Source organism: Hyla sarda, unplaced genomic scaffold (assembly GCF_029499605.1).
Source record: "Hyla sarda isolate aHylSar1 unplaced genomic scaffold, aHylSar1.hap1 scaffold_678, whole genome shotgun sequence".
NCBI classification, from domain to species: Eukaryota; Metazoa; Chordata; class Amphibia; order Anura; family Hylidae; genus Hyla; species Hyla sarda.
Window position 1 is genome coordinate 74,247 of NW_026610695.1, and position 27,117 is coordinate 101,363.

The 27,117-nt window shown below is 46.2% G+C and overlaps 11 non-coding genes and 1 pseudogene across 11 annotated transcripts; all 12 read right to left on the bottom strand.

The window, feature by feature from the left end:
- Window positions 1-1,893: 1,893 nt before the first annotated feature.
- Window positions 1,894-2,084, bottom strand: LOC130343271 (U2 spliceosomal RNA). Its single transcript, XR_008882630.1, has one exon. It is a non-coding gene; the product is annotated as a U2 spliceosomal RNA (small nuclear RNA).
- A 2,079-nt stretch (window positions 2,085-4,163) lies between these two features.
- On the bottom strand, window positions 4,164-4,354 carry LOC130343308 (U2 spliceosomal RNA). The gene has a single exon (XR_008882653.1). It is a non-coding gene; the product is annotated as a U2 spliceosomal RNA (small nuclear RNA).
- Window positions 4,355-6,463: 2,109 nt separating this feature from the next.
- LOC130343317 (U2 spliceosomal RNA) lies at window positions 6,464-6,654 on the bottom strand. Its single transcript, XR_008882661.1, has one exon. It is a non-coding gene; the product is annotated as a U2 spliceosomal RNA (small nuclear RNA).
- A 2,080-nt stretch (window positions 6,655-8,734) lies between these two features.
- On the bottom strand, window positions 8,735-8,925 carry LOC130343318 (U2 spliceosomal RNA). The gene has a single exon (XR_008882662.1). It is a non-coding gene; the product is annotated as a U2 spliceosomal RNA (small nuclear RNA).
- Window positions 8,926-11,007: 2,082 nt separating this feature from the next.
- Window positions 11,008-11,198, bottom strand: LOC130343319 (U2 spliceosomal RNA). The gene has a single exon (XR_008882663.1). It is a non-coding gene; the product is annotated as a U2 spliceosomal RNA (small nuclear RNA).
- Window positions 11,199-13,276: 2,078 nt separating this feature from the next.
- LOC130343321 (U2 spliceosomal RNA) lies at window positions 13,277-13,467 on the bottom strand. The gene has a single exon (XR_008882666.1). It is a non-coding gene; the product is annotated as a U2 spliceosomal RNA (small nuclear RNA).
- Window positions 13,468-15,552: 2,085 nt separating this feature from the next.
- Window positions 15,553-15,743, bottom strand: LOC130343322 (U2 spliceosomal RNA). Its single transcript, XR_008882667.1, has one exon. It is a non-coding gene; the product is annotated as a U2 spliceosomal RNA (small nuclear RNA).
- Window positions 15,744-17,844: 2,101 nt separating this feature from the next.
- Window positions 17,845-18,035, bottom strand: LOC130343275 (U2 spliceosomal RNA). Its single transcript, XR_008882634.1, has one exon. It is a non-coding gene; the product is annotated as a U2 spliceosomal RNA (small nuclear RNA).
- A 2,087-nt stretch (window positions 18,036-20,122) lies between these two features.
- Window positions 20,123-20,313, bottom strand: LOC130343350 (U2 spliceosomal RNA). Its single transcript, XR_008882693.1, has one exon. It is a non-coding gene; the product is annotated as a U2 spliceosomal RNA (small nuclear RNA).
- Window positions 20,314-22,408: 2,095 nt separating this feature from the next.
- LOC130343281 (U2 spliceosomal RNA) lies at window positions 22,409-22,591 on the bottom strand. The gene has a single exon (XR_008882637.1). It is a non-coding gene; the product is annotated as a U2 spliceosomal RNA (small nuclear RNA).
- Window positions 22,592-23,284: 693 nt separating this feature from the next.
- On the bottom strand, window positions 23,285-23,444 carry LOC130343288 (U2 spliceosomal RNA; annotated as a pseudogene).
- Window positions 23,445-25,522: 2,078 nt separating this feature from the next.
- On the bottom strand, window positions 25,523-25,713 carry LOC130343323 (U2 spliceosomal RNA). The gene has a single exon (XR_008882668.1). It is a non-coding gene; the product is annotated as a U2 spliceosomal RNA (small nuclear RNA).
- Window positions 25,714-27,117: the final 1,404 nt, after the last annotated feature.

A 27,117-nucleotide genomic window follows, 5' to 3' on the forward strand; every position in this document is an offset into this window, starting at 1 on the left:
GGGCCTTTTTAAATGCAATCCATAACCCGGATTTGCCAGGAACCCTTCTTACTCCTCCTACTTGCATGTGACACTGGGCTTAGGATCTGCATAGGAAACACACACACAAGCACACACCTACCTTTGTTGCCTGCAGATGCCTCCTTGGCTGTCTCCAAACGGTATCAAACCAACACCCACGGGAAGCTGTAAGCATAGAGGACATGCCTGCACCCCATTGGACTTACCTGTGTGGGTTAAACCCGGGTTATTTGACAACCTATGGCGGTGATGGTTCTGCTCAGGCAGAGCAGTGCTGATGCTCCTCATAAAGCTGTCGCTGCTGTGAAGGTTCTAGGTGACATCACAAATCCCTATGGTTACATACACAACAAAGCTGGGTTGTTGTTGTTTACACTCTGCAAGGCCTGTGGAAGTGAGTGACATCATAGCACTGTAGTTCTGAGGGTTCTAGATGGATGCAACAATCTCCTGTTGCTTCTATGAAGGCCATAATAGACGACATCACCAAACAGCTCCATAGTCACATACACAGCAAAGGAGAGATGTTGTTTACACCTAGTGATGTCAGTGGTATTGAGTGACATCACAGCACAGTGCTAAGGCTCCTGGGCCTGGACACAGCAGCGGCTGCAATATCTCAACGGAGAATACGTTTATATATATGTGTGTGTGTGCGCGTATATATATATATATATATATATATATATATATATATTTCTCCGCCGAAATCACTTTTAAACCCATTTCCACCTTTTTTTCCCTTCTCTTCCTCTTACTTTTTTTTCACGTTTTTTTACGTTTTTCTCCTTTTCGCCTCTTTTCTGGGCGTATTATTCTTCTTTTTCTTCTTTTTTTTCGTCTAATGCATACCCCATCAGTGCAGCAATGCTTATTCAATACCGCCAGCAGATGGAGACACTGGGGGATAATTTTCTAAGGATTTATACTGATTTTTCCTGTCTGAATTTGTCGCACAGAAAGTTGCAGGCCAAATATGTGTGACATTTCTGCGACTTTAGCTTCTAGAGCATTTTTACAACATTATACATAGGTGCTGAATACATAAAAAGCGACTGTTCAGCGACAGACAAGTCGCATCGGCTGAAAGTAGGCCAGAATGTCAGTCCATGTTGGAGCAGGTTTAGATACAGTCTAAAGTATAGATCTCAAAGTCTGTGCACAGAATTTAGCAAGGGCCTCGCACCTTCTGATGCATCAGGTAGGTGCACAATAGCATAGCCTAACCCTCTGTACTTTGGTCTATATTGATGCGGGACATAGACAGCCAGCTGATGACCAATCCATTAGTGCAATGGATGGCTGGAAGCATTTGTCTTTGCCTTTGCAATACCACAGAAGCAATGCATGGTCAATGTACAGCAATGACACACCTGTGTGAACAGCCAGGAGACCCCCCCCCCCCCCCCATGTTATGTTACATAGTTACATAGTTAGTACGGTAGAAAAAAGACATATGTCCATCAAGTTCAACCAGGGAATTAAGGGGTAGGGGTGTGGCGCGATATTGGGGAAGGGATGAGATTTTATATTTCTTCATAAGCATTAATCTTATTTTGTCAATTAGGAACATTCAGCACCCACCCGCTATCAAGGCAGCTGCCTATCATGTCATGCCCTACCTGCACAGGTGTGCTGGCTACTCAAATGATCCAATTAAGGAAGCCATTTAGTCAGCAGCAGCAGAAGTCCTGTGCCTGGACGCTCCAACAGCGGCCAGACACAAGCAGAAGCAGAAGCAGCAGAAGCAGCAGCAGCACCACCTTTTGTTTTTTGGCTGCAGCAGCAGCAAGGCCCACAGGGCTGGCTAGCTGGCTAGCCAGCAAGCAGGTAGCAATGAAAGTAGGAATCTTTCTTTTTAACCCTGTAAGGGGGTGGTGCACTGTACCCGAAGCTACTGCCATATCGAGTCAATGCATAGGGCGACGGAAGCAAGCTTCGAAATCGGCCCCCGTTCTCAAAAATCCATTTAATATATGGTCCCCAGATAGGGGACGTATCAGATATTAAACTGATAAGAACAGATACTACACTTGATCTTAGCCAAAAGGCCGAGAAGCGATAACCGTGAAAGGGGCGGGCCCAACAAGGTGCCCTTCATGGGCACTATCACTGCTTGCTGTCAGGGAGGCTGCCAGACAATTTTCCATGCACACTCTGGGCTGGGGGGCAGTCAACCACCAGTACACACAGCAGAACCTAAACCCATACCATTATTGCTAAGCAGCAAGACAGGGGCCCATTGCACTCCCACGGGGCCTTTTTAAATGCAATCCATAACCCGGATTTGCCAGGAACCCTTCTTACTCCTCCTACTTGCATGTGACACTGGGCTTAGGATCTGCATAGGAAACACACACACAAGCACACACCTACCTTTGTTGCCTGCAGATGCCTCCTTGGCTGTCTCCAAACGGTATCAAACCAACACCCACGGGAAGCTGTAAGCATAGAGGACATGCCTGCACCCCATTGGACTTACCTGTGTGGGTTAAACCCGGGTTATTTGACAACCTATGGCGGTGATGGTTCTGCTCAGGCAGAGCAGTGCTGATGCTCCTCATAAAGCTGTCGCTGCTGTGAAGGTTCTAGGTGACATCACAAATCCCTATGGTTACATACACAACAAAGCTGGGTTGTTGTTGTTTACACTCTGCAAGGCCTGTGGAAGTGAGTGACATCATAGCACTGTAGTTCTGAGGGTTCTAGATGGATGCAACAATCTCCTGTTGCTTCTATGAAGGCCATAATAGACGACATCACCAAACAGCTCCATAGTCACATACACAGCAAAGGAGAGATGTTGTTTACACCTAGTGATGTCAGTGGTATTGAGTGACATCACAGCACAGTGCTAAGGCTCCTGGGCCTGGACACAGCAGCGGCTGCAATATCTCAACGGAGAATACGTTTATATATATGTGTGTGTGTGCGCGTATATATATATATATATATATATATATATATATATCTCCGCCGAAATCACTTTTAAACCCATTTCCACCTTTTTTTCCCTTCTCTTCCTCTTACTTTTTTTTCACGTTTTTTTACGTTTTTCTCCTTTTCGCCTCTTTTCTGGGCGTATTATTCTTCTTTTTCTTCTTTTTTTTCGTCTAATGCATACCCCATCAGTGCAGCAATGCTTATTCAATACCGCCAGCAGATGGAGACACTGGGGGATAATTTTCTAAGGATTTATACTGATTTTTCCTGTCTGAATTTGTCGCACAGAAAGTTGCAGGCCAAATATGTGTGACATTTCTGCGACTTTAGCTTCTAGAGCATTTTTACAACATTATACATAGGTGCTGAATACATAAAAAGCGACTGTTCAGCGACAGACAAGTCGCATCGGCTGAAAGTAGGCCAGAATGTCAGTCCATGTTGGAGCAGGTTTAGATACAGTCTAAAGTATAGATCTCAAAGTCTGTGCACAGAATTTAGCAAGGGCCTCGCACCTTCTGATGCATCAGGTAGGTGCACAATAGCATAGCCTAACCCTCTGTACTTTGGTCTATATTGATGCGGGACATAGACAGCCAGCTGATGACCAATCCATTAGTGCAATGGATGGCTGGAAGCATTTGTCTTTGCCTTTGCAATACCACAGAAGCAATGCATGGTCAATGTACAGCAATGACACACCTGTGTGAACAGCCAGGAGACCCCCCCCCCCCCCATGTTATGTTACATAGTTACATAGTTAGTACGGTCGAAAAAAGACATATGTCCATCAAGTTCAACCAGGGAATTAAGGGGTAGGGGTGTGGCGCGATATTGGGGAAGGGATGAGATTTTATATTTCTTCATAAGCATTAATCTTATTTTGTCAATTAGGAACATTCAGCACCCACCCGCTATCAAGGCAGCTGCCTATCATGTCATGCCCTACCTGCACAGGTGTGCTGGCTACTCAAATGATCCAATTAAGGAGGCCATTTAGTCAGCAGCAGCAGAAGTCCTGTGCCTGGACGCTCCAACAGCGGCCAGACACAAGCAGAAGCAGAAGCAGCAGAAGCAGCAGCAGCACCACCTTTTGTTTTTTGGCTGCAGCAGCAGCAAGGCCCACAGGGCTGGCTAGCTGGCTAGCCAGCAAGCAGGTAGCAATGAAAGTAGGAATCTTTCTTTTTAACCCTGTAAGGGGGTGGTGCACTGTACCCGAAGATACTGCCATATCGGGTCAATGCATAGGGCGACAGAAGCAAGCTTCGAAATCGGCCCCCGTTCTCAAAAATCCATTTAATATATGGTCCCCAGATAGGGGACGTATCAGATATTAAACTGATAAGAACAGATACTACACTTGATCTTAGCCAAAAGGCCGAGAAGCGATAACCGTGAAAGGGGCGGGCCCAACAAGGTGCCCTTCATGGGCACTATCACTGCTTGCTGTCAGGGAGGCTGCCAGACAATTTTCCATGCACACTCTGGGCTGGGGGGCAGTCAACCACCAGTACACACAGCAGAACCTAAACCCATACCATTATTGCTAAGCAGCAAGACAGGGGCCCATTGCACTCCCACGGGGCCTTTTTAAATGCAATCCATAACCCGGATTTGCCAGGAACCCTTCTTACTCCTCCTACTTGCATGTGACACTGGGCTTAGGATCTGCATAGGAAACACACACACAAGCACACACCTACCTTTGTTGCCTGCAGATGCCTCCTTGGCTGTCCCCAAACGGTATCAAACCAACACCCACGGGAAGCTGTAAGCATAGAGGACATGCCTGCACCCCATTGGACTTACCTGTGTGGGTTAAACCCGGGTTATTTGACAACCTATGGCGGTGATGGTTCTGCTCAGGCAGAGCAGTGCTGATGCTCCTCATAAAGCTGTCGCTGCTGTGAAGGTTCTAGGTGACATCACAAATCCCTATGGTTACATACACAACAAAGCTGGGTTGTTGTTGTTTACACTCTGCAAGGCCTGTGGAAGTGAGTGACATCATAGCACTGTAGTTCTGAGGGTTCTAGATGGATGCAACAATCTCCTGTTGCTTCTATGAAGATCATAATAGACGACATCACCAAACAGCTCCATAGTCACATACACAGCAAAGGAGAGATGTTGTTTACACCTATTGATGTCAGTGGTATTGAGTGACATCACAGCACAGTGCTAAGGCTCCTGGGCCTGGACACAGCAGCGGCTGCAATATCTCAACGGAGAATACGTTTATATATATGTGTGTGTGTGTTCGCGTATATATATATATATATATGTATATATATATATATATATATATATATATATATATATATATATTTCTCCGCCGAAATCACTTTTAAACCCATTTCCACCTTTTTTTCCCTTCTCTTCCTCTTATTTTTTTTCACGTTTTTTTACGTTTTTCTCCTTTTCGCCTCTTTTCTGGGCGTATTATTCTTCTTTTTCTTCTTTTTTTTCGTCTAATGCATACCCCATCAGTGCAGCAATGCTTATTCAATACCGCCAGCAGATGGAGACACTGGGGGATAATTTTCTAAGGATTTATACTGATTTTTCCTGTCTGAATTTGTCGCACAGAAAGTTGCAGGCCAAATATGTGTGACATTTCTGCGACTTTAGCTTCTAGAGCATTTTTACAACATTATACATAGGTGCTGAATACATAAAAAGCGACTGTTCAGCGACAGACAAGTCGCATCGGCTGAAAGTAGGCCAGAATGTCAGTCCATGTTGGAGCAGGTTTAGATACAGTCTAAAGTATAGATCTCAAAGTCTGTGCACAGAATTTAGCAAGGGCCTCGCACCTTCTGATGCATCAGGTAGGTGCACAATAGCATAGCCTAACCCTCTGTACTTTGGTCTATATTGATGCGGGACATAGACAGCCAGCTGATGACCAATCCATTAGTGCAATGGATGGCTGGAAGCATTTGTCTTTGCCTTTGCAATACCACAGAAGCAATGCATGGTCAATGTACAGCAATGACACACCTGTGTGAACAGCCAGGAGACCCCCCCCCCCCCATGTTATGTTACATAGTTACATAGTTAGTACGGTCGAAAAAAGACATATGTCCATCAAGTTCAACCAGGGAATTAAGGGGTAGGGGTGTGGCGCGATATTGGGGAAGGGATGAGATTTTATATTTCTTCATAAGCATTAATCTTATTTTGTCAATTAGGAACATTCAGCACCCACCCGCTATCAAGGCAGCTGCCTATCATGTCATGCCCTACCTGCACAGGTGTGCTGGCTACTCAAATGATCCAATTAAGGAGGCCATTTAGTCAGCAGCAGCAGAAGTCCTGTGCCTGGACGCTCCAACAGCGGCCAGACACAAGCAGAAGCAGAAGCAGCAGAAGCAGCAGCAGCACCACCTTTTGTTTTTTGGCTGCAGCAGCAGCAAGGCCCACAGGGCTGGCTAGCTGGCTAGCCAGCAAGCAGGTAGCAATGAAAGTAGGAATCTTTCTTTTTAACCCTGTAAGGGGGTGGTGCACTGTACCCGAAGATACTGCCATATCGGGTCAATGCATAGGGCGACGGAAGCAAGCTTCGAAATCGGCCCCCGTTCTCAAAAATCCATTTAATATATGGTCCCCAGATAGGGGACGTATCAGATATTAAACTGATAAGAACAGATACTACACTTGATCTTAGCCAAAAGGCCGAGAAGCGATAACCGTGAAAGGGGCGGGCCCAACAAGGTGCCCTTCATGGGCACTATCACTGCTTGCTGTCAGGGAGGCTGCCAGACAATTTTCCATGCACACTCTGGGCTGGGGGGCAGTCAACCACCAGTACACACAGCAGAACCTAAACCCATACCATTATTGCTAAGCAGCAAGACAGGGGCCCATTGCACTCCCACGGGGCCTTTTTAAATGCAATCCATAACCCGGATTTGCCAGGAACCCTTCTTACTCCTCCTACTTGCATGTGACACTGGGCTTAGGATCTGCATAGGAAACACACACACAAGCACACACCTACCTTTGTTGCCTGCAGATGCCTCCTTGGCTGTCCCCAAACGGTATCAAACCAACACCCACGGGAAGCTGTAAGCATAGAGGACATGCCTGCACCCCATTGGACTTACCTGTGTGGGTTAAACCCGGGTTATTTGACAACCTATGGCGGTGATGGTTCTGCTCAGGCAGAGCAGTGCTGATGCTCCTCATAAAGCTGTCGCTGCTGTGAAGGTTCTAGGTGACATCACAAATCCCTATGGTTACATACACAACAAAGCTGGGTTGTTGTTGTTTACACTCTGCAAGGCCTGTGGAAGTGAGTGACATCATAGCACTGTAGTTCTGAGGGTTCTAGATGGATGCAACAATCTCCTGTTGCTTCTATGAAGGCCATAATAGACGACATCACCAAACAGCTCCATAGTCACATACACAGCAAAGGAGAGATGTTGTTTACACCTAGTGATGTCAGTGGTATTGAGTGACATCACAGCACAGTGCTAAGGCTCCTGGGCCTGGACACAGCAGCGGCTGCAATATCTCAACGGAGAATACGTTTATATATATGTGTGTGTGTGCGCGTATATATATATATATATATATATATATATATTTCTCCGCCGAAATCACTTTTAAACCCATTTCCACCTTTTTTTCCCTTCTCTTCCTCTTACTTTTTTTTCAAGTTTTTTTACGTTTTTCTCCTTTTCGCCTCTTTTCTGGGCGTATTATTCTTCTTTTTCTTCTTTTTTTTCGTCTAATGCATACCCCATCAGTGCAGCAATGCTTATTCAATACCGCCAGCAGATGGAGACACTGGGGGATAATTTTCTAAGGATTTATACTGATTTTTCCTGTCTGAATTTGTCGCACAGAAAGTTGCAGGCCAAATATGTGTGACATTTCTGCGACTTTAGCTTCTAGAGCATTTTTACAACATTATACATAGGTGCTGAATACATAAAAAGCGACTGTTCAGCGACAGACAAGTCGCATCGGCTGAAAGTAGGCCAGAATGTCAGTCCATGTTGGAGCAGGTTTAGATACAGTCTAAAGTATAGATCTCAAAGTCTGTGCACAGAATTTAGCAAGGGCCTCGCACCTTCTGATGCATCAGGTAGGTGCACAATAGCATAGCCTAACCCTCTGTACTTTGGTCTATATTGATGCGGGACATAGACAGCCAGCTGATGACCAATCCATTAGTGCAATGGATGGCTGGAAGCATTTGTCTTTGCCTTTGCAATACCACAGAAGCAATGCATGGTCAATGTACAGCAATGACACACCTGTGTGAACAGCCAGGGGACCCCCCCCCCCCCCCCCATGTTATGTTACATAGTTACATAGTTAGTACGGTCGAAAAAAGACATATGTCCATCAAGTTCAACCAGGGAATTAAGGGGTAGGGGTGTGGCGCGATATTGGGGAAGGGATGAGATTTTATATTTCTTCATAAGCATTAATCTTATTTTGTCAATTAGGAACATTCAGCACCCACCCGCTATCAAGGCAGCTGCCTATCATGTCATGCCCTACCTGCACAGGTGTGCTGGCTACTCAAATGATCCAATTAAGGAGGCCATTTAGTCAGCAGCAGCAGAAGTCCTGTGCCTGGACGCTCCAACAGCGGCCAGACACAAGCAGAAGCAGAAGCAGCAGAAGCAGCAGCAGCACCACCTTTTGTTTTTTGGCTGCAGCAGCAGCAAGGCCCACAGGGCTGGCTAGCTGGCTAGCCAGCAAGCAGGTAGCAATGAAAGTAGGAATCTTTCTTTTTAACCCTGTAAGGGGGTGGTGCACTGTACCCGAAGATACTGCCATATCGGGTCAATGCATAGGGCGACGGAAGCAAGCTTCGAAATCGGCCCCCGTTCTCAAAAATCCATTTAATATATGGTCCCCAGATAGGGGACGTATCAGATATTAAACTGATAAGAACAGATACTACACTTGATCTTAGCCAAAAGGCCGAGAAGCGATAACCGTGAAAGGGGCGGGCCCAACAAGGTGCCCTTCATGGGCACTATCACTGCTTGCTGTCAGGGAGGCTGCCAGACAATTTTCCATGCACACTCTGGGCTGGGGGGCAGTCAACCACCAGTACACACAGCAGAACCTAAACCCATACCATTATTGCTAAGCAGCAAGACAGGGGCCCATTGCACTCCCACGGGGCCTTTTTAAATGCAATCCATAACCCGGATTTGCCAGGAACCCTTCTTACTCCTCCTACTTGCATGTGACACTGGGCTTAGGATCTGCATAGGAAACACACACACAAGCACACACCTACCTTTGTTGCCTGCAGATGCCTCCTTGGCTGTCCCCAAACGGTATCAAACCAACACCCACGGGAAGCTGTAAGCATAGAGGACATGCCTGCACCCCATTGGACTTACCTGTGTGGGTTAAACCCGGGTTATTTGACAACCTATGGCGGTGATGGTTCTGCTCAGGCAGAGCAGTGCTGATGCTCCTCATAAAGCTGTCGCTGCTGTGAAGGTTCTAGGTGACATCACAAATCCCTATGGTTACATACACAACAAAGCTGGGTTGTTGTTGTTTACACTCTGCAAGGCCTGTGGAAGTGAGTGACATCATAGCACTGTAGTTCTGAGGGTTCTAGATGGATGCAACAATCTCCTGTTGCTTCTATGAAGGCCATAATAGACGACATCACCAAACAGCTCCATAGTCACATACACAGCAAAGGAGAGATGTTGTTTACACCTAGTGATGTCAGTGGTATTGAGTGACATCACAGCACAGTGCTAAGGCTCCTGGGCCTGGACACAGCAGCGGCTGCAATATCTCAACGGAGAATACGTTTATATATATGTGTGTGTGTGCGCGTATATATATATATATATATATATATATATATATTTCTCCGCCGAAATCACTTTTAAACCCATTTCCACCTTTTTTTCCCTTCTCTTCCTCTTACTTTTTTTTCAAGTTTTTTTACGTTTTTCTCCTTTTCGCCTCTTTTCTGGGCGTATTATTCTTCTTTTTCTTCTTTTTTTTCGTCTAATGCATACCCCATCAGTGCAGCAATGCTTATTCAATACCGCCAGCAGATGGAGACACTGGGGGATAATTTTCTAAGGATTTATACTGATTTTTCCTGTCTGAATTTGTCGCACAGAAAGTTGCAGGCCAAATATGTGTGACATTTCTGCGACTTTAGCTTCTAGAGCATTTTTACAACATTATACATAGGTGCTGAATACATAAAAAGCGACTGTTCAGCGACAGACAAGTCGCATCGGCTGAAAGTAGGCCAGAATGTCAGTCCATGTTGAAGCAGGTTTAGATACAGTCTAAAGTATAGATCTCAAAGTCTGTGCACAGAATTTAGCAAGGGCCTCGCACCTTCTGATGCATCAGGTAGGTGCACAATAGCATAGCCTAACCCTCTGTACTTTGGTCTATATTGATGCGGGACATAGACAGCCAGCTGATGACCAATCCATTAGTGCAATGGATGGCTGGAAGCATTTGTCTTTGCCTTTGCAATACCACAGAAGCAATGCATGGTCAATGTACAGCAATGACACACCTGTGTGAACAGCCAGGGGACCCCCCCCCCCCCCCCCATGTTATGTTACATAGTTACATAGTTAGTACGGTCGAAAAAAGACATATGTCCATCAAGTTCAACCAGGGAATTAAGGGGTAGGGGTGTGGCGCGATATTGGGGAAGGGATGAGATTTTATATTTCTTCATAAGCATTAATCTTATTTTGTCAATTAGGAACATTCAGCACCCACCCGCTATCAAGGCAGCTGCCTATCATGTCATGCCCTACCTGCACAGGTGTGCTGGCTACTCAAATGATCCAATTAAGGAGGCCATTTAGTCAGCAGCAGCAGAAGTCCTGTGCCTGGACGCTCCAACAGCGGCCAGACACAAGCAGAAGCAGAAGCAGCAGAAGCAGCAGCAGCACCACCTTTTGTTTTTTGGCTGCAGCAGCAGCAAGGCCCACAGGGCTGGCTAGCTGGCTAGCCAGCAAGCAGGTAGCAATGAAAGTAGGAATCTTTCTTTTTAACCCTGTAAGGGGGTGGTGCACTGTACCCGAAGATACTGCCATATCGGGTCAATGCATAGGGCGACGGAAGCAAGCTTCGAAATCGGCCCCCGTTCTCAAAAATCCATTTAATATATGGTCCCCAGATAGGGGACGTATCAGATATTAAACTGATAAGAACAGATACTACACTTGATCTTAGCCAAAAGGCCGAGAAGCGATAACCGTGAAAGGGGCGGGCCCAACAAGGTGCCCTTCATGGGCACTATCACTGCTTGCTGTCAGGGAGGCTGCCAGACAATTTTCCATGCACACTCTGGGCTGGGGGGCAGTCAACCACCAGTACACACAGCAGAACCTAAACCCATACCATTATTGCTAAGCAGCAAGACAGGGGCCCATTGCACTCCCACGGGGCCTTTTTAAATGCAATCCATAACCCGGATTTGCCAGGAACCCTTCTTACTCCTCCTACTTGCATGTGACACTGGGCTTAGGATCTGCATAGGAAACACACACACAAGCACACACCTACCTTTGTTGCCTGCAGATGCCTCCTTGGCTGTCCCCAAACGGTATCAAACCAACACCCACGGGAAGCTGTAAGCATAGAGGACATGCCTGCACCCCATTGGACTTACCTGTGTGGGTTAAACCCGGGTTATTTGACAACCTATGGCGGTGATGGTTCTGCTCAGGCAGAGCAGTGCTGATGCTCCTCATAAAGCTGTCGCTGCTGTGAAGGTTCTAGGTGACATCACAAATCCCTATGGTTACATACACAACAAAGCTGGGTTGTTGTTGTTTACACTCTGCAAGGCCTGTGGAAGTGAGTGACATCATAGCACTGTAGTTCTGAGGGTTCTAGATGGATGCAACAATCTCCTGTTGCTTCTATGAAGGCCATAATAGACGACATCACCAAACAGCTCCATAGTCACATACACAGCAAAGGAGAGATGTTGTTTACACCTAGTGATGTCAGTGGTATTGAGTGACATCACAGCACAGTGCTAAGGCTCCTGGGCCTGGACACAGCAGCGGCTGCAATATCTCAACGGAGAATACGTTTATATATATGTGTGTGTGTGCGCGTATATATATATATATATATATATATATATATATTTCTCCGCCGAAATCACTTTTAAACCCATTTCCACCTTTTTTTCCCTTCTCTTCCTCTTACTTTTTTTTCACGTTTTTTTACGTTTTTCTCCTTTTCGCCTCTTTTCTGGGCGTATTATTCTTCTTTTTCTTCTTTTTTTTCGTCTAATGCATACCCCATCAGTGCAGCAATGCTTATTCAATACCGCCAGCAGATGGAGACACTGGGGGATAATTTTCTAAGGATTTATACTGATTTTTCCTGTCTGAATTTGTCGCACAGAAAGTTGCAGGCCAAATATGTGTGACATTTCTGCGACTTTAGCTTCTAGAGCATTTTTACAACATTATACATAGGTGCTGAATACATAAAAAGCGACTGTTCAGCGACAGACAAGTCGCATCGGCTGAAAGTAGGCCAGAATGTCAGTCCATGTTGGAGCAGGTTTAGATACAGTCTAAAGTATAGATCTCAAAGTCTGTGCACAGAATTTAGCAAGGGCCTCGCACCTTCTGATGCATCAGGTAGGTGCACAATAGCATAGCCTAACCCTCTGTACTTTGGTCTATATTGATGCGGGACATAGACAGCCAGCTGATGACCAATCCATTAGTGCAATGGATGGCTGGAAGCATTTGTCTTTGCCTTTGCAATACCACAGAAGCAATGCATGGTCAATGTACAGCAATGACACACCTGTGTGAACAGCCAGGAGACCCCCCCCCCCCCATGTTATGTTACATAGTTACATAGTTAGTACGGTCGAAAAAAGACATATGTCCATCAAGTTCAACCAGGGAATTAAGGGGTAGGGGTGTGGCGCGATATTGGGGAAGGGATGAGATTTTATATTTCTTCATAAGCATTAATCTTATTTTGTCAATTAGGAACATTCAGCACCCACCCGCTATCAAGGCAGCTGCCTATCATGTCATGCCCTACCTGCACAGGTGTGCTGGCTACTCAAATGATCCAATTAAGGAGGCCATTTAGTCAGCAGCAGCAGAAGTCCTGTGCCTGGACGCTCCAACAGCGGCCAGACACAAGCAGAAGCAGAAGCAGCAGAAGCAGCAGCAGCACCACCTTTTGTTTTTTGGCTGCAGCAGCAGCAAGGCCCACAGGGCTGGCTAGCTGGCTAGCCAGCAAGCAGGTAGCAATGAAAGTAGGAATCTTTCTTTTTAACCCTGTAAGGGGGTGGTGCACTGTACCCGAAGATACTGCCATATCGGGTCAATGCATAGGGCGACGGAAGCAAGCTTCGAAATCGGCCCCCGTTCTCAAAAATCCATTTAATATATGGTCCCCAGATAGGGGACGTATCAGATATTAAACTGATAAGAACAGATACTACACTTGATCTTAGCCAAAAGGCCGAGAAGCGATAACCGTGAAAGGGGCGGGCCCAACAAGGTGCCCTTCATGGGCACTATCACTGCTTGCTGTCAGGGAGGCTGCCAGACAATTTTCCATGCACACTCTGGGCTGGGGGGCAGTCAACCACCAGTACACACAGCAGAACCTAAACCCATACCATTATTGCTAAGCAGCAAGACAGGGGCCCATTGCACTCCCACGGGGCCTTTTTAAATGCAATCCATAACCCGGATTTGCCAGGAACCCTTCTTACTCCTCCTACTTGCATGTGACACTGGGCTTAGGATCTGCATAGGAAACACACACACAAGCACACACCTACCTTTGTTGCCTGCAGATGCCTCCTTGGCTGTCCCCAAACGGTATCAAACCAACACCCACGGGAAGCTGTAAGCATAGAGGACATGCCTGCACCCCATTGGACTTACCTGTGTGGGTTAAACCCGGGTTATTTGACAACCTATGGCGGTGATGGTTCTGCTCAGGCAGAGCAGTGCTGATGCTCCTCATAAAGCTGTCGCTGCTGTGAAGGTTCTAGGTGACATCACAAATCCCTATGGTTACATACACAACAAAGCTGGGTTGTTGTTGTTTACACTCTGCAAGGCCTGTGGAAGTGAGTGACATCATAGCACTGTAGTTCTGAGGGTTCTAGATGGATGCAACAATCTCCTGTTGCTTCTATGAAGGCCATAATAGACGACATCACCAAACAGCTCCATAGTCACATACACAGCAAAGGAGAGATGTTGTTTACACCTATTGATGTCAGTGGTATTGAGTGACATCACAGCACAGTGCTAAGGCTCCTGGGCCTGGACACAGCAGCGGCTGCAATATCTCAACGGAGAATACGTTTATATATATGTGTGTGTGTGCGCGTATATATATATATATATATATATATATATATATATATTTCTCCGCCGAAATCACTTTTAAACCCATTTCCACCTTTTTTTCCCTTCTCTTCCTCTTATTTTTTTTTCACGTTTTTTTACGTTTTTCTCCTTTTCGCCTCTTTTCTGGGCGTATTATTCTTCTTTTTCTTCTTTTTTTTCGTCTAATGCATACCCCATCAGTGCAGCAATGCTTATTCAATACCGCCAGCAGATGGAGACACTGGGGGATAATTTTCTAAGGATTTATACAGATTTTTCCTGTCTGAATTTGTCGCACAGAAAGTTGCAGGCCAAATATGTGTGACATTTCTGCGACTTTAGCTTCTAGAGCATTTTTACAACATTATACATAGGTGCTGAATACATAAAAAGCGACTGTTCAGCGACAGACAAGTCGCATCGGCTGAAAGTAGGCCAGAATGTCAGTCCATGTTGGAGCAGGTTTAGATACAGTCTAAAGTATAGATCTCAAAGTCTGTGCACAGAATTTAGCAAGGGCCTCGCACCTTCTGATGCATCAGGTAGGTGCACAATAGCATAGCCTAACCCTCTGTACTTTGGTCTATATTGAGGCCGGACATAGACAGCCAGCTGATGACCAATCCATTAGTGCAATGGATGGCTGGAAGCATTTGTCTTTGCCTTTGCAATACCACAGAAGCAATGCATGGTCAATGTACAGCAATGACACACCTGTGTGAACAGCCAGGAGACCCCCCCCCCCCCCCCCCCATGTTATGTTACATAGTTACATAGTTAGTACGGTCGAAAAAAGACATATGTCCATCAAGTTCAACCAGGGAATTAAGGGGTAGGGGTGTGGCGCGATATTGGGGAAGGGATGAGATTTTATATTTCTTCATAAGCATTAATCTTATTTTGTCAATTAGGAACATTCAGCACCCACCCGCTATCAAGGCAGCTGCCTATCATGTCATGCCCTACCTGCACAGGTGTGCTGGCTACTCAAATGATCCAATTAAGGAGGCCATTTAGTCAGCAGCAGCAGAAGTCCTGTGCCTGGACGCTCCAACAGCGGCCAGACACAAGCAGAAGCAGAAGCAGCAGCAGCAGCAGCACCACCTTTTGTTTTTTGGCTGCAGCAGCAGCAAGGCCCACAGGGCTGGCTAGCTGGCTAGCCAGCAAGCAGGTAGCAATGAAAGTAGGAATCTTTCTTTTTAACCCTGTAAGGGGGTGGTGCACTGTACCCGAAGATACTGCCATATCGGGTCAATGCATAGGGCGACGGAAGCAAGCTTCGAAATCGGCCCCCGTTCTCAAAAATCCATTTAATATATGGTCCCCAGATAGGGGACGTATCAGATATTAAACTGATAAGAACAGATACTACACTTGATCTTAGCCAAAAGGCCGAGAAGCGATAACCGTGAAAGGGGCGGGCCCAACAAGGTGCCCTTCATGGGCACTATCACTGCTTGCTGTCAGGGAGGCTGCCAGACAATTTTCCATGCACACTCTGGGCTGGGGGGCAGTCAACCACCAGTACACACAGCAGAACCTAAACCCATACCATTATTGCTAAGCAGCAAGACAGGGGCCCATTGCACTCCCACGGGGCCTTTTTAAATGCAATCCATAACCCGGATTTGCCAGGAACCCTTCTTACTCCTCCTACTTGCATGTGACACTGGGCTTAGGATCTGCATAGGAAACACACACACAAGCACACACCTACCTTTGTTGCCTGCAGATGCCTCCTTGGCTGTCCCCAAACGGTATCAAACCAACACCCACGGGAAGCTGTAAGCATAGAGGACATGCCTGCACCCCATTGGACTTACCTGTGTGGGTTAAACCCGGGTTATTTGACAACCTATGGCGGTGATGGTTCTGCTCAGGCAGAGCAGTGCTGATGCTCCTCATAAAGCTGTCGCTGCTGTGAAGGTTCTAGGTGACATCACAAATCCCTATGGTTACATACACAACAAAGCTGGGTTGTTGTTGTTTACACTCTGCAAGGCCTGTGGAAGTGAGTGACATCATAGCACTGTAGTTCTGAGGGTTCTAGATGGATGCAACAATCTCCTGTTGCTTCTATGAAGGCCATAATAGACGACATCACCAAACAGCTCCATAGTCACATACACAGCAAAGGAGAGATGTTGTTTACACCTAGTGATGTCAGTGGTATTGAGTGACATCACAGCACAGTGCTAAGGCTCCTGGGCCTGGACACAGCAGCGGCTGCAATATCTCAACGGAGAATACGTTTATATATATGTGTGTGTGTGCGCGTATATATATATATATATATATATATATATATATATATATATATATATATATTTCTCCGCCGAAATCACTTTTAAACCCATTTCCACCTTTTTTTCCCTTCTCTTCCTCTTACTTTTTTTTCAAGTTTTTTTTACGTTTTTCTCCTTTTCGCCTCTTTTCTGGGCGTATTATTCTTCTTTTTCTTCTTTTTTTTCGTCTAATGCATACCCCATCAGTGCAGCAATGCTTATTCAATACCGCCAGCAGATGGAGACACTGGGGGATAATTTTCTAAGGATTTATACTGATTTTTCCTGTCTGAATTTGTCGCACAGAAAGTTGCAGGCCAAATATGTGTGACATTTCTGCGACTTTAGCTTCTAGAGCATTTTTACAACATTATACATAGGTGCTGAATACATAAAAAGCGACTGTTCAGCGACAGACAAGTCGCATCGGCTGAAAGTAGGCCAGAATGTCAGTCCATGTTGGAGCAGGTTTAGATACAGTCTAAAGTATAGATCTCAAAGTCTGTGCACAGAATTTAGCAAGGGCCTCGCACCTTCTGATGCATCAGGTAGGTGCACAATAGCATAGCCTAACCCTCTGTACTTTGGTCTATATTGATGCGGGACATAGACAGCCAGCTGATGACCAATCCATTAGTGCAATGGATGGCTGGAAGCATTTGTCTTTGCCTTTGCAATACCACAGAAGCAATGCATGGTCAATGTACAGCAATGACACACCTGTGTGAACAGCCAGGAGACCCCCCCCCCCCCCCCCATGTTATGTTACATAGTTACATAGTTAGTACGGTCGAAAAAAGACATATGTCCATCAAGTTCAACCAGGGAATTAAGGGGTAGGGGTGTGGCGCGATATTGGGGAAGGGATGAGATTTTATATTTCTTCATAAGCATTAATCTTATTTTGTCAATTAGGAACATTCAGCACCCACCCGCTATCAAGGCAGCTGCCTATCATGTCATGCCCTACCTGCACAGGTGTGCTGGCTACTCAAATGATCCAATTAAGGAGGCCATTTAGTCAGCAGCAGCAGAAGTCCTGTGCCTGGACGCTCCAACAGCGGCCAGACACAAGCAGAAGCAGAAGCAGCAGAAGCAGCAGCAGCACCACCTTTTGTTTTTTGGCTGCAGCAGCAGCAAGGCCCACAGGGCTGGCTAGCTGGCTAGCCAGCAAGCAGGTAGCAATGAAAGTAGGAATCTTTCTTTTTAACCCTGTAAGGGGGTGGTGCGCTGTACCCGAAGATACTGCCATATCGGATCAATGCATAGGGCGACGGAAGCAAGCTTCGAAATCGGCCCCCGTTCTCAAAAATCCATTTAATAAATGGTCCCCAGATAGGGGACGTATCAGATATTAAACTGATAAGAACAGATACTACACTTGATCTTAGCCAAAAGGCCGAGAAGCGATAACCGTGAAAGGGGCGGGCCCAACAAGGTGCCCTTCATGGGCACTATCACTGCTTGCTGTCAGGGAGGCTGCCAGACAATTTTCCATGCACACTCTGGGCTGGGGGGCAGTCAACCACTAGTACACACAGCAGAACCTAAACCCATACCATTATTGCTAAGCAGCAAGACAGGGGCCCATTGCACTCCCACGGGGCCTTTTTAAATGCAATCCATAACCCGGATTTGCCAGGAACCCTTCTTACTCCTCCTACTTGCATGTGACACTGGGCTTAGGATCTGCATAGGAAACACACACACAAGCACACACCTACCTTTGTTGCCTGCAGATGCCTCCTTGGCTGTCCCCAAACGGTATCAAACCAACACCCACGGGAAGCTGTAAGCATAGAGGACATGCCTGCACCCCATTGGACTTACCTGTGTGGGTTAAACCCGGGTTATTTGACAACCTATGGCGGTGATGGTTCTGCTCAGGCAGAGCAGTGCTGATGCTCCTCATAAAGCTGTCGCTGCTGTGAAGGTTCTAGGTGACATCACAAATCCCTATGGTTACATACACAACAAAGCTGGGTTGTTGTTGTTTACACTCTGCAAGGCCTGTGGAAGTGAGTGACATCATAGCACTGTAGTTCTGAGGGTTCTAGATGGATGCAACAATCTCCTGTTGCTTCTATGAAGGCCATAATAGACGACATCACCAAACAGCTCCATAGTCACATACACAGCAAAGGAGAGATGTTGTTTACACCTAGTGATGTCAGTGGTATTGAGTGACATCACAGCACAGTGCTAAGGCTCCTGGGCCTGGACACAGCAGCGGCTGCAATATCTCAACGGAGAATACGTTTATATATATGTGTGTGTGTGCGCGTATATATATATATATATATATATATATATATATATATATATTTCTCCGCCGAAATCACTTTTAAACCCATTTCCACCTTTTTTTCCCTTCTCTTCCTCTTACTTTTTTTTCACGTTTTTTTACGTTTTTCTCCTTTTCGCCTCTTTTCTGGGCGTATTATTCTTCTTTTTCTTCTTTTTTTTCGTCTAATGCATACCCCATCAGTGCAGCAATGCTTATTCAATACCGCCAGCAGATGGAGACACTGGGGGATAATTTTCTAAGGATTTATACTGATTTTTCCTGTCTGAATTTGTCGCACAGAAAGTTGCAGGCCAAATATGTGTGACATTTCTGCGACTTTAGCTTCTAGAGCATTTTTACAACATTATACATAGGTGCTGAATACATAAAAAGCGACTGTTCAGCGACAGACAAGTCGCATCGGCTGAAAGTAGGCCAGAATGTCAGTCCATGTTGGAGCAGGTTTAGATACAGTCTAAAGTATAGATCTCAAAGTCTGTGCACAGAATTTAGCAAGGGCCTCGCACCTTCTGATGCATCAGGTAGGTGCACAATAGCATAGCCTAACCCTCTGTACTTTGGTCTATATTGATGCGGGACATAGACAGCCAGCTGATGACCAATCCATTAGTGCAATGGATGGCTGGAAGCATTTGTCTTTGCCTTTGCAATACCACAGAAGCAATGCATGGTCAATGTACAGCAATGACACACCTGTGTGAACAGCCAGGAGACCCCCCCCCCCCCCCCCATGTTATGTTACATAGTTACATAGTTAGTACGGTCGAAAAAAGACATATGTCCATCAAGTTCAACCAGGGAATTAAGGGGTAGGGGTGTGGCGCGATATTGGGGAAGGGATGAGATTTTATATTTCTTCATAAGCATTAATCTTATTTTGTCAATTAGGAACATTCAGCACCCACCCGCTATCAAGGCAGCTGCCTATCATGTCATGCCCTACCTGCACAGGTGTGCTGGCTACTCAAATGATCCAATTAAGGAGGCCATTTAGTCAGCAGCAGCAGAAGTCCTGTGCCTGGACGCTCCAACAGCGGCCAGACACAAGCAGAAGCAGAAGCAGCAGAAGCAGCAGCACCACCTTTTGTTTTTTGGCTGCAGTAGCAGCAAGGCCCACAGGGCTGGCTAGCTGGCTAGCCAGCAAGCAGGTAGCAATGAAAGTAGGAATCTTTCTTTTTAACCCTGTAAGGGGGTGGTGCACTGTACCCGAAGATACTGCCATATCGGGTCAATGCATAGGGCGACGGAAGCAAGCTTCGAAATCGGCCCCCGTTCTCAAAAATCCATTTAATATATGGTCCCCAGATAGGGGACGTATCAGATATTAAACTGATAAGAACAGATACTACACTTGATCTTAGCCAAAAGGCCGAGAAGTGATAACCGTGAAAGGGGCGGGCCCAACAAGGTGCCCTTCATGGGCACTATCACTGCTTGCTGTCAGGGAGGCTGCCAGACAATTTTCCATGCACACTCTGGGCTGGGGGGCAGTCAACCACCAGTACACACAGCAGAACCTAAACCCATACCATTATTGCTAAGCAGCAAGACAGGGGCCCATTGCACTCCCACGGGGCCTTTTTAAATGCAATCCATAACCCGGATTTGCCAGGAACCCTTCTTACTCCTCCTACTTGCATGTGACACTGGGCTTAGGATCTGCATAGGAAACACACACACAAGCACACACCTACCTTTGTTGCCTGCAGATGCCTCCTTGGCTGTCCCCAAACGGTATCAAACCAACACCCACGGGAAGCTGTAAGCATAGAGGACATGCCTGCACCCCATTGGACTTACCTGTGTGGGTTAAACCCGGGTTATTTGACAACCTATGGCGGTGATGGTTCTGCTCAGGCAGAGCAGTGCTGATGCTCCTCATAAAGCTGTCGCTGCTGTGAAGGTTCTAGGTGACATCACAAATCCCTATGGTTACATACACAACAAAGCTGGGTTGTTGTTGTTTACACTCTGCAAGGCCTGTGGAAGTGAGTGACATCATAGCACTGTAGTTCTGAGGGTTCTAGATGGATGCAACAATCTCCTGTTGCTTCTATGAAGGCCATAATAGACGACATCACCAAACAGCTCCATAGTCACATACACAGCAAAGGAGAGATGTTGTTTACACCTAGTGATGTCAGTGGTATTGAGTGACATCACAGCACAGTGCTAAGGCTCCTGGGCCTGGACACAGCAGCGGCTGCAATATCTCAACGGAGAATACGTTTATATATATGTGTGTGTGTGCGCGTATATATATATATATATATATATATATATATATATATATATATATTTCTCCGCCGAAATCACTTTTAAACCCATTTCCACCTTTTTTTCCCTTCTCTTCCTCTTACTTTTTTTTCACGTTTTTTTACGTTTTTCTCCTTTTCGCCTCTTTTCTGGGCGTATTATTCTTCTTTTTCTTCTTTTTTTTCGTCTAATGCATACCCCATCAGTGCAGCAATGCTTATTCAATACCGCCAGCAGATGGAGACACTGGGGGATAATTTTCTAAGGATTTATACTGATTTTTCCTGTCTGAATTTGTCGCACAGAAAGTTGCAGGCCAAATATGTGTGACATTTCTGCGACTTTAGCTTCTAGAGCATTTTTACAACATTATACATAGGTGCTGAATACATAAAAAGCGACTGTTCAGCGACAGACAAGTCGCATCGGCTGAAAGTAGGCCAGAATGTCAGTCCATGTTGGAGCAGGTTTAGATACAGTCTAAAGTATAGATCTCAAAGTCTGTGCACAGAATTTAGCAAGGGCCTCGCACCTTCTGATGCATCAGGTAGGTGCACAATAGCATAGCCTAACCCTCTGTACTTTGGTCTATATTGATGCGGGACATAGACAGCCAGCTGATGACCAATCCATTAGTGCAATGGATGGCTGGAAGCATTTGTCTTTGCCTTTGCAATACCACAGAAGCAATGCATGGTCAATGTACAGCAATGACACACCTGTGTGAACAGCCAGGAGACCCCCCCCCCCCCCCCCCATGTTATGTTACATAGTTACATAGTTAGTACGGTCGAAAAAAGACATATGTCCATCAAGTTCAACCAGGGAATTAAGGGGTAGGGGTGTGGCGCGATATTGGGGAAGGGAGGAGATTTTATATTTCTTCATAAGCATTAATCTTATTTTGTCAATTAGGAACATTCAGCACCCACCCGCTATCAAGGCAGCTGCCTATCATGTCATGCCCTACCTGCACAGGTGTGCTGGCTACTCAAATGATCCAATTAAGGAGGCCATTTAGTCAGCAGCAGCAGAAGTCCTGTGCCTGGACGCTCCAACAGCGGCCAGACACAAGCAGAAGCAGAAGCAGCAGAAGCAGCAGCAGCACCACCTTTTGTTTTTTGGCTGCAGCAGCAGCAAGGCCCACAGGGCTGGCTAGCTGGCTAGCCAGCAAGCAGGTAGCAATGAAAGTAGGAATCTTTCTTTTTAACCCTGTAAGGGGGTGGTGCACTGTACCCGAAGATACTGCCATATCGGGTCAATGCATAGGGCGACGGAAGCAAGCTTCGAAATCGGCCCCCGTTCTCAAAAATCCATTTAATATATGGTCCCCAGATAGGGGACGTATCAGATATTAAACTGATAAGAACAGATTTTTTTTTTTTTTTTTATCTAAAGCCGAGGAACGTGCTTTCGATTCACCCAAAGTGCAAGAAAAAGTGCAAACGTGTTACACTAAAAAAACGTGCACAAAGGATGCGGTCTATCGCAAGCCCTTCTCCGATAGGAGAGAGGCCCCCCAACAAACCTTACCCTTCGCCTCCGGACCAAAAGGTACCTGCGAGGTTCCAGGTTCGATGTCCCTTTTCGCCGAAGCTACTAGGGGACCACAAATGCTCCCGGCATCCCCCTTGGCGTTAGCCAAGGTATCTGCCCGCAGAGCCGATTACGGTAGGTACCCTGCCAAAGCAGGAGTACCCGGGGTGTTTGCAGGGAGGTGCGGAACCTAATGGCCACACACACCTCCCCTAGACCGCCAGGAGGGACACCCAGAAGGGCTACCGCATCCTGACCAATCCTGTGAACACACAACACGCAAAAAGTGACACAGTGAGACAAAAAAGAAATAAATAAGTGAATGTGTGCAGATATACTGCCCGGACATCCGGCCGGATCTATAAAAATTTCTCTGATCCTAGCCAGAAGGCCGGGAATCAAGAGGTGAGTGCCACAAGGTGAAGAGATTATGGTGCCCGTGCTTCAACTCAGTGAGTCTATCCTCCCAGTGAGTTTCGGCACCTCGGGGTCACCACTCCCCGAGGCACAAAAGTACCTCGGCTCTAGACCCTCTCAGCCTCATGGCGAGACCCGGAGGGAACAGGTCACATCGGGGCAGCCGTCGAGCTGATTCCTCAGAACCAGCCCCGGAAAGCCCTGGTACACCTGCATCCTCCATGCAGCACCCATCCCCACCAGCATGAAAACTGATAAGAACAGATACTACACTTGATCTTAGCCAAAAGGCCGAGAAGCGATAACCGTGAAAGGGGCGGGCCCAACAAGGTGCCCTTCATGGGCACTATCACTGCTTGCTGTCAGGGAGGCTGCCAGACAATTTTCCATGCACACTCTGGGCTGGGGGGCAGTCAACCACCAGTACACACAGCAGAACCTAAACCCATACCATTATTGCTAAGCAGCAAGACAGGGGCCCATTACACTCCCACGGGGCCTTTTTAAATGCAATCCATAACCCGGATTTGCCAGGAACCCTTCTTACTCCTCCTACTTGCATGTGACACTGGGCTTAGGATCTGCATAGGAAACACACACACACAAGCACACACCTACCTTTGTTGCCTGCAGATGCCTCCTTGGCTGTCCCCAAACGGTATCAAACCAACACCCACGGGAAGCTGTAAGCATAGAGGACATGCCTGCACCCCATTGGACTTACCTGTGTGGGTTAAACCCGGGTTATTTGACAACCTATGGCGGTGATGGTTCTGCTCAGGCAGAGCAGTGCTGATGCTCCTCATAAAGCTGTCGCTGCTGTGAAGGTTCTAGGTGACATCACAAATCCCTATGGTTACATACACAACAAAGCTGGGTTGTTGTTGTTTACACTCTGCAAGGCCTGTGGAAGTGAGTGACATCATAGCACTGTAGTTCTGAGGGTTCTAGATGGATGCAACAATCTCCTGTTGCTTCTATGAAGGCCATAATAGACGACATCACCAAACAGCTCCATAGTCACATACACAGCAAAGGAGAGATGTTGTTTACACCTAGTGATGTCAGTGGTATTGAGTGACATCACAGCACAGTGCTAAGGCTCCTGGGCCTGGACACAGCAGCGGCTGCAATATCTCAACGGAGAATACGTTTATATATATGTGTGTGTGTGCGCGTATATATATATATATATATATATATATATATATATATATATTTCTCCGCCGAAATCACTTTTAAACCCATTTCCACCTTTTTTTCCCTTCTCTTCCTCTTACTTTTTTTTCACGTTTTTTTACGTTTTTCTCCTTTTCGCCTCTTTTCTGGGCGTATTATTCTTCTTTTTCTTCTTTTTTTTCGTCTAATGCATACCCCATCAGTGCAGCAATGCTTATTCAATACCGCCAGCAGATGGAGACACTGGGGGATAATTTTCTAAGGATTTATACTGATTTTTCCTGTCTGAATTTGTCGCACAGAAAGTTGCAGGCCAAATATGTGTGACATTTCTGCGACTTTAGCTTCTAGAGCATTTTTACAACATTATACATAGGTGCTGAATACATAAAAAGCGACTGTTCAGCGACAGACAAGTCGCATCGGCTGAAAGTAGGCCAGAATGTCAGTCCATGTTGGAGCAGGTTTAGATACAGTCTAAAGTATAGATCTCAAAGTCTGTGCACAGAATTTAGCAAGGGCCTCGCACCTTCTGATGCATCAGGTAGGTGCACAATAGCATAGCCTAACCCTCTGTACTTTGGTCTATATTGATGCGGGACATAGACAGCCAGCTGATGACCAATCCATTAGTGCAATGGATGGCTGGAAGCATTTGTCTTTGCCTTTGCAATACCACAGAAGCAATGCATGGTCAATGTACAGCAATGACACACCTGTGTGAACAGCCAGGAGACCCCCCCCCCCCATGTTATGTTACATAGTTACATAGTTAGTACGGTCGAAAAAAGACATATGTCCATCAAGTTCAACCAGGGAATTAAGGGGTAGGGGTGTGGCGCGATATTGGGGAAGGGATGAGATTTTATATTTCTTCATAAGCATTAATCTTATTTTGTCAATTAGGAACATTCAGCACCCACCCGCTATCAAGGCAGCTGCCTATCATGTCATGCCCTACCTGCACAGGTGTGCTGGCTACTCAAATGATCCAATAAAGGAGGCCATTTAGTCAGCAGCAGCAGAAGTCCTGTGCCTGGACGCTCCAACAGCGGCCAGACACAAGCAGAAGCAGAAGCAGCAGCAGCACCACCTTTTGTTTTTTGGCTGCAGCAGCAGCAAGGCCCACAGGGCTGGCTAGCTGGCTAGCCAGCAAGCAGGTAGCAATGAAAGTAGGAATCTTTCTTTTTAACCCTGTAAGGGGGTGGTGCACTGTACCCGAAGATACTGCCATATCGGGTCAATGCATAGGGCGACGGAAGCAAGCTTCGAAATCGGCCCCCGTTCTCAAAAATCCATTTAATATATGGTCCCCAGATAGGGGACGTATCAGATATTAAACTGATAAGAACAGATACTACACTTGATCTTAGCCAAAAGGCCGAGAAGCGATAACCGTGAAAGGGGCGGGCCCAACAAGGTGCCCTTCATGGGCACTATCACTGCTTGCTGTCAGGGAGGCTGCCAGACAATTTTCCATGCACACTCTGGGCTGGGGGGCAGTCAACCACCAGTACACACAGCAGAACCTAAACCCATACCATTATTGCTAAGCAGCAAGACAGGGGCCCATTGCACTCCCACGGGGCCTTTTTAAATGCAATCCATAACCCGGATTTGCCAGGAACCCTTCTTACTCCTCCTACTTGCATGTGACACTGGGCTTAGGATCTGCATAGGAAACACACACACAAGCACACACCTACCTTTTTTGCCTGCAGATGCCTCCTTGGCTGTCCCCAAACGGTATCAAACCAACACCCACGGGAAGCTGTAAGCATAGAGGACATGCCTGCACCCCATTGGACTTACCTGTGTGGGTTAAACCCGGGTTATTTGACAACCTATGGCGGTGATGGTTCTGCTCAGGCAGAGCAGTGCTGATGCTCCTCATAAAGCTGTCGCTGCTGTGAAGGTTCTAGGTGACATCACAAATCCCTATGGTTACATACACAACAAAGCTGGGTTGTTGTTGTTTACACTCTGCAAGGCCTGTGGAAGTGAGTGACATCATAGCACTGTAGTTCTGAGGGTTCTAGATGGATGCAACAATCTCCTGTTGCTTCTATGAAGGCCATAATAGACGACATCACCAAACAGCTCCATAGTCACATACACAGCAAAGGAGAGATGTTGTTTACACCTAGTGATGTCAGTGGTATTGAGTGACATCACAGCACAGTGCTAAGGCTCCTGGGCCTGGACACAGCAGCGGCTGCAATATCTCAACGGAGAATACGTTAATATATATGTGTGTGTGTGCGCGTATATATATATATATATATATATATATATATATATATATATTTCTCCGCCGAAATCACTTTTAAACCCATTTCCACCTTTTTTTCCCTTCTCTTCCTCTTACTTTTTTTTCACGTTTTTTTACGTTTTTCTCCTTTTCGCCTCTTTTCTGGGCGTATTATTCTTCTTTTTCTTCTTTTTTTTCGTCTAATGCATACCCCATCAGTGCAGCAATGCTTATTCAATACCGCCAGCAGATGGAGACACTGGGGGATAATTTTCTAAGGATTTATACTGATTTTTCCTGTCTGAATTTGTCGCACAGAAAGTTGCAGGCCAAATATGTGTGACATTTCTGCGACTTTAGCTTCTAGAGCATTTTTACAACATTATACATAGGTGCTGAATACATAAAAAGCGACTGTTCAGCGACAGACAAGTCGCATCGGCTGAAAGTAGGCCAGAATGTCAGTCCATGTTGGAGCAGGTTTAGATACAGTCTAAAGTATAGATCTCGAAGTCTGTGCACAGAATTTAGCAAGGGCCTCGCACC